Source organism: Sapajus apella, unplaced genomic scaffold (assembly GCF_009761245.1).
Source record: "Sapajus apella isolate SASKATOON/1434 unplaced genomic scaffold, GSC_monkey_1.0 scaffold7, whole genome shotgun sequence".
NCBI lineage: Eukaryota > Metazoa > Chordata > Mammalia > Primates > Cebidae > Sapajus > Sapajus apella.
The window spans coordinates 43163014-43178303 of NW_022436947.1; the positions used below are offsets into that span (position 1 = coordinate 43163014).

General features: G+C 37.2%; 1 protein-coding gene across 9 annotated transcripts in view; it reads right to left on the reverse strand.

Annotated features, from left to right (window-relative positions):
• CACNA2D1 (calcium voltage-gated channel auxiliary subunit alpha2delta 1) overlaps positions 1-15290 on the reverse strand; it is a 487462-nt gene that overhangs the window by 361203 nt on the left and 110969 nt on the right. The window lies entirely within an intron of this gene.

The window sequence follows — 15290 nt, forward strand, 5'->3', positions numbered from 1 at the left end:
TATGTTTTACCATCCTATATCATACTCTAATGTTAAAAAAAAAAAAACAGGGACAAATAGCTTTGTCTCTGCTGCTCTAAATGTTATTCTTTTTTCTTTTCTTTTTTTTTTTGGGGGGGGGGGAGGGGAGGGGATGGAATCTTACTCTGTTGCCCAGGCTGGAGTGCAGTGGTGCAATCCTGCTCACTGCAACCTTCACCTCCTGGGTTCAAGTGATTCTCCTCCCTCAGTCTCTCAAGTAGCTGAGATTACAGGTGCCTGCTACCAAACCCAGCTAATTTTTGTATTTTTAGTAGAGACCGAGTTTCGCTATGTTTAGCCAGGCTGGTCTCGAACTCCTGACCTCAAGTAATCCGCCCATCTCGGACTCCCAAAGTGCTAGGATTCAGGTGTAAGCCAAAGCGCACAACCCAGCATGTTATCTTCTTATATAACATATACACTGGTAGATAATCAATGGAGAAGGAAGAACGTCCACAAATATATTCGAACAGGAATTTGTATCTTTTTATAGGAAAGTTTTTAGCAGACACAGATTTGTATATTTCCCTTATTTAACTTTAAGCAATGCTTTTCTACTGATTAATGACAAGGCTAAACAGTTTATAGCTTCCAACTATTTAATAAAACCTAAAATACATATTGGTAATTTAAAATTAGATAGATTTGTATTTTGCTTAAAACCATGAAAATGTTTACATTCTAAGTATTTTTCACGTGGTTGGAATGAACAGTAAACATGCACCATTTTGCCAATTAATGAATGGAATTTCACTTGGTGGGAGAAGATTCTGGCAGCATGGTGACCTAAATATGTCTCCTTTGCTCTCTGCTCCTATCTCCTTGCTTCTCCTCAATCAATCACACTATTTGCTTCTGCTGAATAAATCACCTGCTGGAACTTCTGGGCATTGGTTTTACTGTTATCTGTATTGGTTTGCCAAGGGGTGTCATAACAAAGTATCATGCAGTAGGTGATTTAAACAACATAAATTTATTATTATTTTTTTTTTCACAGTTCTGGATGCTACAAGTCCTAGGTCCTCAGCAGGGTTCATTTTTTTTCTGAGGAACTCTTTCCTCGGTTTTACCCCTGTGTCTTCACGTGGTCTTCCCTGTGTGTGGGTCTGTATCATAATCTCCTCTTCTTACAAGGACATCAGCTATATTAGATGATGGCCCACCCTAATGACGTCAATTAACTTAATTGCCTTTTTAAAAACCCGATTTCCAAATACAGTTACATTCTGAGGTACTGAGAGTCAGGACTCTAATATATGAATTGGGTGGGGAAGGAGAAAGGACTACAACTCAACCTGCAACAAGATCCAAGGGGGAAAAACCCTATGGGGTATATTTCCCCAAAGGGGCATAACAATGTACTGGAACTGATACGGAAACTTATGGGGACTGAAAAGTGGAAGATCCAGGAAGTGTTAGCATCTACTATCTGTTGTCCCCAACCCTACTCCAAATTAGATACAGGCCCCTGTGAGATTCATCTGATCTCAAAAAGCCAAAAAAGATGATTTCAGCAATGTCCTCAAGTGGCTCATAAAAAGAATTTGTGTGTATGTGGGAGGGGGACAGTGACAGAGGGGAAGGGTGATATTGAAGCACATGTGGTCAAATGTGAACTTGGGGAAATATGGGTGAATCAGATGTGGCAGTATGTTTTAATGACCTTGCAACTTTTCCATAAGTATAAAATTATATTTTTTAATAAATGAATCTGGAAGGAAAAAAGAAAAAATGAAAAAAAGAAAGAACTCAGTAGGTGAGGAAGAGTTTTCCCTGCTCCTGAATCTCAGAACGTGCCAGGAGACAGTAAGTCAAGGAAGACTGTTTGCAAGCTTTGTTAAAACACGGGCCCAATCCTTTGCCTTTCAATCCCTGCAGTATTCCTGCACTGGGTATATTTATGGCACCAGAGTATAGCCCCAGGAAGAACAGATAAAAATTACAAGTTTAGAAAATAGATCAGGTAGAATAATTAGAATATACTTCATTGAAAGAGAACATACAAAGGAGATGGAGAAATTCATGAACAAAACCAAAATGAATGCAAGGAAAAAAATCAAATCTAATCACGGGTTTCAGAATACAGTAAATAATTAAGCAGGTGAATTTAAAGGGAGAGGGTAATCCTTGTGGATATCCAAATTAACGGCCAGGAAGTTCAAATGCAAAAAAATTCAAACTATAGAAAAATTAAAAAAATAGATATATTAAAGGAAAAGCTAAAAGATGTGAAAAGATTTAGGATATCAACTTACCATGCAAATAGTAAAATATTCCAAAAGGAAACTCTAACCATGTACTAGGAAAAAAGAGCTTCTCAGCTGGAAAAAAGCCCATGTCTGAAGATCATAGCGGCTCATAGAGTTGTAAAGTGGGTGGATGAGAACTGACCCTCGACTAGGTATATCCTGGTAAAATTCTTGAATTCTGAGAATAAAGGTCTTATAAGTTCTAAGACATAACAAATATGTTGCAATGAAAGCAAAGAACAATGATACTAGCCCTGGACATTTCATCTGAAGCTTAGGGGACCAAAGACAATGGGATATCATGAACAAAGTGCCGATGGACAGGACTGCGGCCCAGAAGATAAAAATATACATCAGATGATAATGCAAAAAGTACTCTTGAAACAGAAGAAAGACACTATCAAGGAAATTCTAATAAAAATTATTTGTCTCTGGGTGGGTGTGGTGCCTCATACCTGTAATCCCAGCACTTTGGGAAGTCGAGGTGGTCAGATCACTTTAGGTCAGGAGTTTAAGATCAGCCTGGCCAACATGGTTAAACCTAGTCTCTACCAAAAAATACAAAACATTAGCTGGGCGTGGTGGTAGGCGCCTGTAATTCCAGCTACTTGCGAGGCTGAGGCAGAAGAATTGCTTGAAACCCGGGAAGCAGGAGTTGCAGTGAGCTGAGATTGTACCACTGCACTGCAGCCTGGGCAACAGAGTCTCAAAAAAAAAGAAAGAAAAGAAAAAATATGCCTCTTAAAGTTCTATCAATTGGATTGAGGAGGGCAAGAGAAGTAGGGAGAAAGGAGCATCAATGTAGAGATACAGTGCATCTTAACTTGCAAAATAGCTGATACCATATTTAAATAGTAGAAATATTAAAAGACTAAAGAAAGAATAGAAACCATGATGAATTTGAAAAGCACAACTTTCAAATGATTATGTACAAAGATGGAAAGAAATACTATAAGAAAAAAAGGCAGCAATTTTGTAAAACAATAAACAGTAAGATGGAAGAAATAAAAACAAGGTTTTCAGTCATTAAACTAAACATCGATGGATTGAATTTTCTCATTAAGAGTCAGAAATTACCACATTGCATCAAAAATTAAAAGCTACATATTGCTTGAAAGAAACACCACTAAAAGAAAGTTGAAAATGTTGCCAATAAAGGGAAAGAAAGGTATGCCAGAAAAAAAAATCAGGAAAGATAATACTAAAACATAGATTTTTAAAACTTCACCTGCTACATTCAAATTAAAAATGTCATCTTCCACTGATAACATAAAGAAGGGGAGGAAATTGGAATTTGAGAAAAATAAATCCTGAATAATAGATAAGAAAAACACTGTGTTTCACCACACAACAAATTCTATGCACAGTGTACATCAACTAACGCTCACTAACAGAAGTATTAATCAAAATGGAACGTAATAATTTTTTCCTTAAGAAATTTTAATCACTGCCTACATTTTGCAAATACTGGGTAGAAGCTAAAATTAATTCCTTAGATTAATGTCACCAGGTAGTTTTTTTTTTTTTTTTTTTAATAATATTTGCTTTATAGTATGGGAACTCCAGTTACCAAAAAATTCAACCAAAAAAAAAAAAAAATCTAATATATATTTTACTTGACAAATGATAAGTTGCTTATGTTTTAAAACCTATATACACTTTAAATACAGTCACTAAGAATTCCTGAGATAAAGATAATAAATAATGTGGTTTTAATTATTTTATATAGTAACTACTTAAGAATTTAAAGTAACTGTTTTAACAATATTTAACACTGTTTTAATAACTGACAGGACAGAAGTTTTCCTAAAGTCTCTCACTGAATACTGCTTGTTTGTACCTGGGTATATGTCCTTGACAACTCAATTATTTCCTTTCATTACTAATTGCCTTTATAAACATTAATAAAATTATTTCTTCTCTGATTGAAATTGAAAAAAATATATATCAAATATTTTTACCCTTGCTGGTTCTAACTCTAACTCCCCTTTCTCTCACCACTCCCAAATTCTCACAAAGAGAACAATTTGGTCCCTTAAAATGAGACATGCTTCTAAGTTTTTTCACTCACTGATGAGAACCAAACATAACAGAATCATGTTCCATCTGAAAGAAAAGAAAACTAAAGCTATCAAAACAGTAGCTAACATATAAATCAAAATATCTGTGTATTAGTCTGTTCTCATGCTGCTAATAAAGACATACCCAAGTCGGGATAATTTGTAAAGAAAAAAGGTTGAGTGGACTCACAGTTCCACCTGACTGGGGATGGCTCACAATCATGGTGGAAGGCAAAGGAGAAGCAAAGTCATGACTTAAATGGCGACAGGCAAGACAGCTTGTGCAGGGGAACTCTCATTTATAAAACCTTCAGATCTTGTGAGATTCATTCACTACCACAGGAATAGTATGGGAGAAACCACCCCCACAATTCAATTCAATCCACGTGGTCCCACCCTTGACACGTGGAGATTATAACAATTCAAGGTGATATTTGGGCAGGCACACAGCCAAACCATATCAATCTGATTCAGTAATACACTCTTAACACTACAAAGCAAATTAAAAAAAGATGTACAAATGGCATCAAAGATATATTACGCAGACCCTAGTCTTTCATTGGTTAATGTTAGCTGAACATTACCCAATGCGTAAACATCAAGGGTACCACACACGTGATTCTGCATTTAGATAAGCTACCAAGAGTACCTAGAAGTCTTTTGGGCTCACTGCTTCTTAAAGTACATACATTTCCTTTTTTAAATGCTGTCACTAAATGGAGAAATGGGAAATTACAACTGTCACAAAAACACAACAAAAATATACACTGCCAGCTTCCTCTGTAATGGATGCCTACTTATGCAGCAGCTTAAAACACAGGCAGATCATAGGGATAATTCCCCTGTGTGTGTACGGCTGAGAGGAAAAGTATGGCCTGCCTTGACAGAGACTGCTTTTAAGTCTTTAAACTGTCCTCCTTCCAGTATTTATTCAGTATGCCTTCTATGCAGCTGAGAAATGTTGTTTCAAATCAGTGAGCACGACTAAAATACTTAAGGAGGAGCAGCTGAGAATCTTTGCAGTAACTAAAACCTAGTAACTTTTCTCAGGGCAGGCATTAGGTGCCACTTGCTGCTTCTTAATATGCTGATTTAGCCTCCAACAGTGTCAGGGCAATTGGTATGAAATGTCAGCTAAGGACTGGAGACTACCGTTTAGAAGAGAAATTTGATCATCGCAGCACAGCAACAGCAAGCAGCCCTGATTTTCCTCGCCAGATGACTACCAGACATTTGGCATCATTAAAATTAAAGAAAGAGCAATCCCCGAAAGATAGCTTCATTTGCATAATCATAAAGCTCCAATAAACAGTTATTTGGGGGAAAAGAATGACGGTGAATACATTAAACATCTGTAAATGTAATGAAGAATAAAAATCCAAAGAGTTTTCCCAAGCTCTTTGTACGCTACTAGATCAACTCAGCTGACCTCCATGGTTTAATTTGCCCTCTCATATGATGCCTCTCTCCTATTTCCTTTAATTGAGTAAGAGGTCTTGTCTTTTAAGTACATATATCCCCTCCATTTCTCACTAGTTGTAATTAAAAGTTGGTTAATTAAGCATGCCTTATGCGTAGAACTTCAAATGGTATACTTCACTTTTCAATTGCCTACAACCTATGCTTTAGAAGCTAGCAAAAATCACTTCTTGAAATACCAACAGAGCAGCGTAATTTTTTTGAAAGGTTGCTGGTCTCATTGCTAATTAAAAAAGCGAATGTCTGCATGCTATCAAACCTCAGGTTCAGAAATAAAAACTATTCTAATTAATTTTGATCTTTATGCAACTATATATGCTGTAATATCTAGACCAGAGTTTCCCCAAAACACTCCTAAAACATACCCACTTATGGGCATAAAAGCCCCAGCACAGCATGTGGCTTGTAGATACTCTAAAATTGTTGTTTTTCACATATATTAGCCTAAGTAATTACCGTGAGCTTAATAAAACTTGTGCATGTTATAATCTCTGTCTCCATTACCAAATTCCCAAGCATTTTATGTAAATATTTAATGCAAGTAAGTCTAGAGAATAAAAAGGCTAGGTCCCCTCTCCTTTGTTCTTCTCCATGCCTTCTTTCTTCTCTTTCAATCCGTCTCTCCTTTTACATAAATTGTAATTAAATTAAGCTATCATTATTGCTTCTTTTATATAGCATATCTGATGTAAAATAAAACACAGTAATACATAATCTCATTTTGAAACAAAAAGGCCAACCTAGAACCACGTGACCTCAGATAATATACTGAACTTTTTCATTCTATACTTCTTTGCCTTATCACATTATGTAATAATGAGAAGATGATGAGTAGGAAAAGCAAGAGAAAGAGGAAGAGGAAGGAACAGAGGAAAAGGGAGAGGAAGAAGAGAATGAGTAGGAAGAGGGGAAATCAGAGAAGAAAGAATTAAATGGAATGATCTATGTAAAACACCAGGCAGAGTGCCTGACATATAAGAAGTGCACGGCAGAGTGAAGAGATACGCTGCCATAAAGCTTAGGAATTAAATGGATCTGGATACAAATATTTGTACTTGGGCAAAATATCTCTATAAAATTGAGACTATCAATACCGAATATAGAAGTATGTTGTAAGGATTAAATAAGCAAATGCAAAAAAGTCCTTAGCACAGTGTCTAGCATATCATAAGTACTTAAAAATTGTTATTAAGACCTTCTACTGTAAGGTCTCATATAAGATATTTGATATTTTTAGAACATTTTAATATTTAAACTAAAAACATAATTACTCTCTACTGAGAAATTGTGAGGAGTAAGTTCATTTCAATGGACACAATTTTTGAGTCAAAATATGGTTGTTAATAAAGACATCAAAAATTACACATTCATTTGTTTTTACGTAAACTAAAAAAATGCCCATTTGCGAGGTAGAAGTGGATGTGTGCAGTCATTTAATGAAAATGAACATTTCTGCAAGAGTCAAACTTGTTACTATCAATGACAAGCAAAAATGGCTATTTGAAAATCCACATTTTAAGGATTTTATGTTCTGAGCACATAAATATAACACTTGATGATTTACTTAATTATTTTCTTGTTGAAGAGACCACATTATGTTGTTTGCTAGAAAAAAAAATGGGACAGGCAGTAATATATAGGGCAATAAATTCTCTCTAAGCCCTCTTGTAGAAAATGATGATTAGACCTTTAAGTTGACGGACCTAGAATTTCTCAGAAAAAACAGTGTTAACAGTGAGGGGTGACTGGTTCACAACAGATCAACATTTATAGGAGTAGCTGTAATTGGGGAGTAATGAGTCCTGAGACTAAATGCATAAATTAACCAGAGAAGGAGTAGACGGTCTTTTGTCACTAATGTCTCGGCTGTCAAGACACAGCTTGGTGTTTGCTCTTAACTGGGGCCTTGACAGTGTCAGCTGCCCTAGAATACAAGGACTGCCAACAGCAGGAACACTCATCCACACTGCGGCCTGTTGGCATGCTGCCTGTGGCTGGATAATACATGCAAGATAGAGCATATGAGCTGTTATCTGGAATCAGTAACTGCAACTCTGAGGCGGAATTTTTTTCTTTTTTTTAATAAATCTGGAAGACAGATGTTTGCCCCAACCAGCCTGTTAATTTTGAACCGATTATGTTGCCAACAACAAAGGCACTAATCTGCAGAGAAAAGTATGAGTTTTTGACATTATTATAATAATTAAAAATATACCTAGCATTTAAAATTAAGTTCTACTTACAGAACCATATTTAACTTATTATACTGGGTTAAAGGTAACATGGTCACTGTTATTTAAGTCTGTTAGAAATTCTATTATTTAAAAATAAAGAAAGACAGAAGGAATGAATGGAAGAATTAAAGATTTCAATTTTGTTAAAATTGAAATAATAAATAATAAAAAACCAAATAATAAATAATGCCCCATATGTGGTTTTGAGAGAGACAGGTTCTCACTCTGTCATCCAGTCTGGAGTGCAGTGGCACCATCATAGCTCACCATAGCCTTGAATTTCCAGGATCAAGTTGTCTTCCTGTCTTAAGTCTCCTGAGTAGCTGAGACTACAGGCACATGCCACCACACTTGACGAATTTTTTTTTTTTTTGTAGAGATAGTGTCTTGCTATATTGCCAAGGCTGATCTTAAATTCCTGACCTCAAGCAATCCTCCTGTCTCAGCCTCCAAAAATGTTGAGATTACAGGAGTGAGCCACCCACCTGAGCCCCATATGCTTTTAGACATAACAATTTCACTTACATAACTTAAGTATAATAAAGCAATCAAAAGTTTTCTCATATGTGTAAAGATATGATATACACAGTATTCATATCGCCTATATAAAAAATAAACTATCAGTAGGAGATAGCTAAGTAAATAATACATTCACAAAATTGAATACTATAAATTTAGTAAACAGGTTTTATGTAAGTTAATATGCTGTCACATCAAAATCTCCATGAAGGCTGAGCACGGTCGCTCATGCCTGTAATCCCAGCAGTTTGGGAGGCCGAGGTAGGCAGATCACGAGGTCAGGAGATCGAGACCATCCTGGCTAACATGGTGAAACCCTGTCTCTACCAAAAATACAAAAACAATTAGCTAGGCATGGTGGCACACGCCTGTAGTCCCAGCTATTCAGGAGGCTGAGGCATGAGAATCACTTGAACCCAGGAGGCAGAGGTTGCAGTGAGCTGAGATCATGCCACTGCACTCCAGCCTGGGTGACAGCAAGACTCCATTTAAAAAAAAAAAAAACTCCATGAAATACTGATAAGTCACAAACACACACACACCCCCCACACACACAAACACACATACAATTGTTCTAAAGGGTAGTCACCAAACTTTAAAAGGTAGTTTTTCTCTAGATAGTGAACACTTAAGAAAATTTTCCTTCTCACCTCATACAACAATTTTTGATTTGTTTAAATTATTGCAGTGGACCAAGACAGCACCATTGCACTCCAGCCTGGGTGACTGAGCAAGATTGTCTCACAAAAAGAAATAAAATAATAAAATAAAATAGAGTCTTATAAAAAAAAAAAGTGAGATGGCTTTTGCCTCAAAATGTAACAGAAGATTACAGATTATAAGAAGACTGTGTCTTATCTTCGAACACAATAGCATATCTTCCTCATAAGGTTATTCTGAAGATGAAATTTGATACTGTGTGTAAAGCGCTTCCCACAATGACTGGCAATAATGATCTCAGCAACTGAAAGCCATCATTATGTGCCAAGAACACTAAGCTGTGATGAACTGATGATAATACACATACACACAAAATGAGATATCCTTCTAAAAAGAATGCCAGTGAAATTTTAGTGTACACAGAAGAGAGAAAAGAAAACAGGTTTAAATTAGACAAGGACACTAATGTTAGGAATCATCACTTAAAAACCAAGGTGGCCGAATGCGGTGACTCACACCTGTAATCCCAGCACTTTGGGAGGCCGAGGCAGGCGGATCACGAGGTCAGGAGATCAAGACTATCCTAGCTAACACGGTGAAACCCTGTCTGTACTAAAACTGCAAAAAACTTAGCTGGGCATGGTCACAAGTGCCTGTAATCCCAGCCACTCGGGTGGCTGAGGCAGGAGAATCATTTGAACCTGGGAGGCGGAGGTTGCAGTGAGCCAACATCATGCCACTGCACTCCAGTGTGGGTGACAGAGAGAGAGTCCATCTCAAAAAAAAAAACAAAAACAAAAACAAGCTAAGCAACAATATGGGGTTTTACAATTGTGGAATCTTAATCACTAAAAGTATTTGAGAAAAGAACAGCTAAATCCCTCACTTTGGTGGCTCAGACATTCAACTCTATGAGATGAAAAGACCAGAAAACTGAAATTCTAAAATTCCATCAAGATTTATGATTTTGAGCTGGGCATGGTGGCTCACATCTATAAGCCCAGTACTTTGGCCTGGGCAACACTGGAAGATCCTGCCTCTACAAAAAAAAATTTAAAAATTAGCCAGGCATGGTAGCATGTGTCTGTGGTCCTAGCTACTTGGCCCAGGAAGACTGCTTGAGCCCAGGAGGTCAAAGTTGCAGTGAGCCATAATAGCACCACTGCACTCCAGCCTAGGTGACAGAGTAAGACCCTGTCTCAAAAAAAATCAATGAAAATGAATTTTAAAAAGATTTATGATCCATGATACTTTAAATAAAGAGACAGAGCATTTCATCATTCTAATGGTAAATTGTGTCTGGAGATTTTAAAGAAATCAGGGAAAACTTATCTTGCAAATGCAGTTTTTGACTTTAGAAGCTTTAAAAAATTACGAAGAATAGATCCAAAGAATACCTGTGTATATTAAAAAGCCAGGATGGCTTTGGGCATATGACAACAGGTGTCTGCTTTCATGTCATTCAGTAAAAGTTAGCAAAAGAAGAAGGGTTAGGGTTTATTTTATTCTCTGGGGAGATAATAAGGGGTTAACAAGGAAAAAGGAAAACTAAACATCAAGAGATTAAAAATAAACATTCAGGAATCAGAACACCACTTCTAGTTAACTCCATAAACGGCTAAATGTTAATGTTAGCAAACATCACTTCATCAGATTGTCTTTGAATTTATGGGATACCATGAAGTTCTCTTTAAAGATTCCATTATGTGAATCAAAGAGGGTGGCCTTGGATCAGCACTGTTTCTCTATTTATTTTTATCCAAAACACTATTAACCAGCACATTCAGATCAGAGTATATCAGTATATCTGTTGAGGCAAACTTGCTATTTTGTTAAAAAAAAAAAAGTGAAATGACATGAATTTTTTTTTTTTTACCTCACTTAGGAATTATCTTTCAACAATCATCAAGGATTTCATAGACTCTCAAATCCCCAAGTAAAGTTTGATGACTATCACCGTAGAAAGAACGTTGTACAAGTAGCTAAGAATACAAAGTTCTGGTTCCAGCTCTACCACTAACAACCTACGCACAGGATCAGCCAGCTTTGGTGCCTGGGAGACCTGTGTAGTCAGACGGGGCTGAAAGACTCAGTGAGGACTCCACATTCAGAAGGATCTCATGATTGCTTTCATTCTCTGATGCTGCCATGGTGAAATTCTAATAATTTCTTAATAAGAGCCTCACATTTACATTTTATACTAGGCTTATTATGCAGTTTTTGCCTGTGTGAGTTTTGCAAGTCACTTGAATTAATTCTCATTTTGCTCAAAGTTAATTACAAACCCAGCACTCCCCTTCTCCCATGCTGTATTACCAGAACACAAATTATACTTTAGATACTGCTTTTGGATCCTACAGCCAACTCAAGATTGAGTATAAGAATCTTATTTCCAAAAGACGTCCCTTAAAAGACAGAGCCTATCACTGCTGCCCCAAACCTTTCCTTGTCTGACCCTTCCGTTAAAGAATTAGGTGTCCTATACCACTAATTGTGCTTTCTATCTTAAAGGTGTATTTGACGACTACATTTTTTTAAAAAGCACCTCTGTTCAAATAGCCATTTAGTGCTGACACATGGAATGTGGAAAGAAAAGGTACTCTCTAGCACTGAGAGATTTACCACAGAAAGTGTTACTAGCTCGGTGCGGTGGCTCACACCTGTAATCCCGGCACTTTGGGAGGCTGAGGCGGGCCGATCACCTGAGGTCAGGAGTTAGAGGCCAGCCTCGCTAATACGGTGAAACCCCATCTCTATTAAAAATACAAAAAAATAGCCGGGCGTGGTGGTGGACACCTGTAATCCCAGCTACTCAGGAAGCTGAGGCAAGAAAAATCGCCTGAACCAGGGAGGCAGAGGTTGCAGTGAGCCGAGATGGCGCCATTGTACTCCAGCCTGGACAAGAGCAAAACTCCTTCTCAAAAAAAAAAAAAAAAAGTGTTGTTTAAAAACACTTCACTGCTAACCTTTAAGTAATATATTAATCAGAACAAAATATCATAAAAATTAAAATGCTAAGTGTGGTAGAGAGTATCAGTACATATAGGTATATGGATCAGTCTCCTTAGTGTAACTTAAGAGGCTGTAAACACAGCACTTAGTGTTTCATCATCTCTTCTGTTTGGCCCCAAATTCCTACCATTATAATTATTTTAGACTTAGAAATCTATAAAGCTGCTGCTCCAGTGTGTAATATAATAGAGGAAATGTGATGGTGTATCTGCGGCTTTCCATTTACCACATTAACAAATGATATCAAGCAGGACAGGCATCTCCCACTTAAGCAGTAATGTACTTCAGAAAAATCTGATGTTTTGAGTGAAAATTCTGATAGTCTATTATTTATTAAGCAAAACAAAAACAAAAACAAAACAGTGTTTTTGTATCAACCCAAACCCCTCGCAACCAGCTTTCAACCACCTAAATAAAACAATAAAATATACACTTATCAATGCCAAGGTGCGTGGATAAATGTTACAAACGATATATTAGGGTGTAAAGGGCTACAAGCATCACTTCCTGCTCATACAATGAATAGGATGTTAACAGACAGTGTCTATAGGCCCTATTTGGCCTTTCAATGTCAGGAGAAAACATGCACATCTCCTTGGTGGAGACCCAGCCTACATTTCAAGGCATCGCCACATGATTCTGATGTTCTACTAACGGTAATGTAAATCAAGAAACTTCTCACATGTTGTTTCGTTAAAAACATTGAGATTGGAAGATGTAATGTAAATAGGTGCCTTATAAGCATCAGCAAAAAGCAAAGCAAGAAACATAAACATCTAGTGAGGGCTCAGTCTAGTCTGTGCAGATTGGATTTCAAAAATCAAGAGGCATTCCACTGGGCAACCATTCACTGGAAAGACATTCTGCAGGTTATTTCTGAATTTTATTCAGTAGCTAAACTACACTCTAGGTAGGTGTTACAAGCGGTAGGGCAAGCAAAATAAATGATGTTGCTGACTTTAAAGGACTTAAATATAATGGTACTATGGGACCCCAGTAAAGCATTAATATGGCTTTCTTAGTTATAATAGCTACATGTCAACTGGACAGACTTCTTTGATTTAACTGGAAAAATGATGGACAAATAAATTTTGGCTAAGATTATTGAGATGTTATAGAGCTGAGAAACATGATGTAGCCACCTAAAAGTTAGATAACAGAAATACAAGAATTCCAGCCCAGATCTCTCACTCTGTGTAAGATTTGGTGAAGTCATTTAATCTTTCTTGGTTTCAGCTGTGCACGGTAAAGATCAGATGAGTTGATGTAAGCTTTTAAACAAATGAGAGGACACGCAAGGGAACACCAAGTATTTTTGTAGATATAGCAGGTCCTCAGATAATGTCGTTCTATATGGTGTCGTTTTGTTATATCACTGATGAGCAGAAACTAAAATCAATATCCGGCTGGAGCACCATCTGTGTTGAGTTTGCACATTCTCCCCACGTTTGGAAAGGTTTCCTCTGGGTACTCCAGTTTCCTCCCGCATCCCAAAGATATGCACATTAGGTAAACTGAAATGTCTCAATTGTCCCATGACAAGTAGGTGGGGTAGGGGCATGAGTGCACACAGTGATGTGATGATGTCCTGTCCAGGGTAGGTTCCCATGTTGTACCCTGAGCTTCTGGGAGAGGTTCTGGCAACCCAACACTCTGAGCTGGAATAATTAGGTAAATAATACTCTGGAGGCTGAGGCAGGAGAATCATTTGAACCCAGGAAGTAGAGGTTATAGTGAGCCAAGATCGCGCCACTGCACTCCAGCCTGGGTGACAGAGAGACTTCACTTCAAAAAAAAAAAAATTATCTTACTCGTTCATGTTAATCTTTCTTAAATGTAGGTACAGGTATTGATCGACTTACGACCTATGTGACTTACGACCATTCGACTTTACGACCACAATCGCTAGCCACGACTGCTCCGCGTCTGGCAGCGCAAACGTTGCCCAGCTGGGCGTACAACAGTGCGGACCAGCTTCCGGCAGCACTACCATCTCCACGTGCACCATTTCAACTGTTATCCCAGACTCGGTACAGCAATTTGTGTTTTGTGTCTTGGATATTCTTCATCAAACCCCTCCCAATAAACTTCCTATACATTTCAAAGCAATGGTCCCAAACATCCAACGATTTGCAAGGATTGAACGGATGGCGCACGATGTGTTTCGTCCGTATCGTGAAATTTATGAAGAAAAAAAGAAACATACAATTCAGACAAAGCTCACCATGTTTATGAAAAAACCAACTCCGGTAACCCCAACTGCTGCCTCAGATGACGACATCAACGATCCGCAGCCAAGCACCAGCAGCCAATAAAATGTTTCGTACATGTTTATATATTTTGATATGTTTTGCAATTGGGAAAATGTTTCCTATGGTATTTTTTACACCTGTATTTTGTATTCTTTTATGCACCTGTAGATTTGTAATTTTGTATGTTTTGCAAATATTAAACCAGTTGTACTGCAGTGTTTTACTTAAACCTGACGAATGTAAAAATAAGAAACAAAATGGTGTAGAGATGATACAAATGGCATAAAATGAACAAAGAAAATTATGATATATAACAATAATGAAAGAAAATTATGATAAAATACGACTTAAAGATTTTTATAACATCATTTCACAGTACTGTACATATAGCCTACTCAACTTACGACCAAATCGTGTTACGACCGGTCTGTCGGAACCAATCGTGGTCGTAAGTCGAGCACTAGCTGTATAGCTCATGTTTATTTCAGTGTTTAATAACAGAAGTTTTTAGTGCTTATGTAAAAGTTTAGTGATATTTTTGTGACCAGAAATATGCCATAGACACTTCACATTTGCTTCTATCAATTAGTCCTTGGTAAAACTGGGTCTGTTATATGGCATGTCATTTAAAGTCGCAGTTTCTGAGAAGCCACCAATGATGTTATACACAACTGGGTTTGAATTCTTTGCTAGCTGTGTGAGCTTGGGCAAATTAACAAATGTCTCCAGGCTTTCATTCTCTCATGTGTACAGTGAAAACAATTACATGTACTTTGCAGAACAGAAATAGTGTTAGAAATATAT